This window comes from Apaloderma vittatum, unplaced genomic scaffold, assembly GCF_000703405.1.
Source record: "Apaloderma vittatum isolate BGI_N311 unplaced genomic scaffold, ASM70340v1 scaffold18874, whole genome shotgun sequence".
Taxonomy (NCBI): domain Eukaryota; kingdom Metazoa; phylum Chordata; class Aves; order Trogoniformes; family Trogonidae; genus Apaloderma; species Apaloderma vittatum.
In genome coordinates, this window is record NW_009713479.1 from 44,155 (window position 1) to 46,358 (window position 2,204).

Here is a 2,204-nt window from a genome sequence, read left to right on the forward strand (position 1 = left end):
AAGAGTGCTTTCAAATGAGTCTGATTTGCCTTTTTAAATATATTAAGAGCCTGTCCAGAAGCTCTTAATTTTTCAGGGCAACTCTGATGTGTTCTGTCTTGAAGAGGAAAGCAGATTCCCTTTGCAGTACCCCACCCTACTGCTTCTGGAACGAGCAGCACATTGAGTGCCTGTCATTGTACCCTGCTTTTTGGCTTGGGTGTTTTGCTCAGAAAGGGGCTGGATATGTCCCCTTACTTAGAGTAGCGCCCATTTGAACTCCACCACCCTGCAACACCCACCCTCAGCTCCCGAAGCAAGCGCAGGGTTCACCTTACCCACAGCAGCGGGGCCCTGACATTTTCCACAGCCTGCCCGTTCCTTAATCCTGCCCCAGGACTAGAAAAGCCTTTAAATGAGACACGTTGCAGTTTGCTCACAGGACAGACAATAGCGATGCCTTTCGGGGTAGCTGGGCAGGAGGGGTTTTGCTGATCCAGTAAATACCCGCTTGCCTGTTTTAGTCAGTGGTAGGAGTCACAAAGCACAGAAATGCTTTGAAATGCTAAAAGGTGCCTGACCAAAGAGACAGGCGGAGGGTGTTACCCGGCTGCCTCGTACCATTCCCATAGCTTTCCGGTGTGTAACCGTGCTGCTGCCCACCTCCTCAAAACCAGTCTCACCTGTCCTCCGCGGGTGTCCTCATGAGCTGCAAGACTTCCCTCTTCCCCCTCCTCTCCAGGCTCCTTCCTGCCCTTCCCCAGTGCCCCCTTCTCCTGCTCGTGTTCTTTTCTGCAGTCTTGGATTTAAAGGCTGTAGCCCGTACACTGAAATAGTTGCACAGTGCTGCGGCACCAGCTGCGGTCTCCATGCGATGAGGTTGGCCAGGCAGCGGGTTGGGCGCAACCCCGTGGCCTGCCATCGGTGACCGCTTAGAGTTCACCTCGGCTTCTCTTTCATCACTGGATGCCGTGACCTCACATGGATGGGCTGCCCCTCCCGATGGCTGAGTGGGTTTGTCCTAGATTTCTTCTCCCTGATATGCTTGTGTCTGAGGGTGAGTCAGCCCGGGCCTCGGGAGAGGGAGATGCTCCTCTCGGGGACTGCTCAGTCTGAGATCTGAATGTCTTCTTGGGAAGGGCCTATCTGTTCCCATCAGCTGCTCGTGGAGCTGAGGGCAATGCCCTCCTCTGTGAAGGGCTTGGACATCAGGTGGGGTGATTCTAAACTTCCTGCTATTTGTGCTTCAGCAAGTTTCACTGATTTGCAATTAAATCTTCTTTCATGTTGGTTTTAATTACCCTCTCAGTTCCCCATGCTAGAAAAATGCTGAAGAATCCATTTTCATCCTTTCAGTTCATCTTCTCATTTCAGCTGCATCTTTGCTGTTCTTCTTGCTGTTGTAGTGTGAAATATTCAAGGAGAAATGTGAAATTCCCTCATCTGAAAGTCATACCACATCTTAGAGCTTGCCATGAGGCACGGGAACAGAGGTTCCTGGCTCTACCTGCTTTGAAGAGCAAATAAAGGAAAGCTGCAAGCAGCGCATTGTCTGGTCTTGGCAGATGCTTTGGAGACCAGCCCGTTTTCATGGAAATTAGATTGTTACTATTAGTTTATTTTTTTGTGAGGACCTGAGCAATTCCTCAATCATTTTTCCATTTTCATAAGGCAGTTTTAATGAATCACACATCCATCAAATGAAGGAGCTAGCAAATGCTGCTTCCCTTTGATGTACGGTAATGTATCCGCCTCATTTTTGTAACTACTCCCTGGAATTTTCCATCATACTATGAATATTTCAATGAAAGTTGGAAAAGAAAACCCCCCAGTACCTTGTACTTATTTAAGAGAACAGGAAGGTTGTGCAAGCTAAAATTAAAGCAAAACTGGTTTGCAGATGAGTGATTGTGTAACCCACACGTTAAGAAATGAGATGAGGAAAGGGCTGAGGAAGAACATTCTGAAACAAACGCGTCAGGTGTGGGGCAGTGGCTAAGGTTAAAAAGTCCCTGCTCAGAGAAATGTGTTGGACTCACTGCTTGGTCCAGGAATAACATAAAGCCTTCATAATATTTTCCCAAGCTGAAAAAGTGGCTTTAAACACAGGCACGTTCCATTTGTCTCCATTCAGAGACATGGTGTCGGTGTCAGAACCAAGAGCAACACAACTCAGTTCAGTGTTTACAGCATTTCCCAGCTTTTTTCTCCCTGCTGAAAGGCAC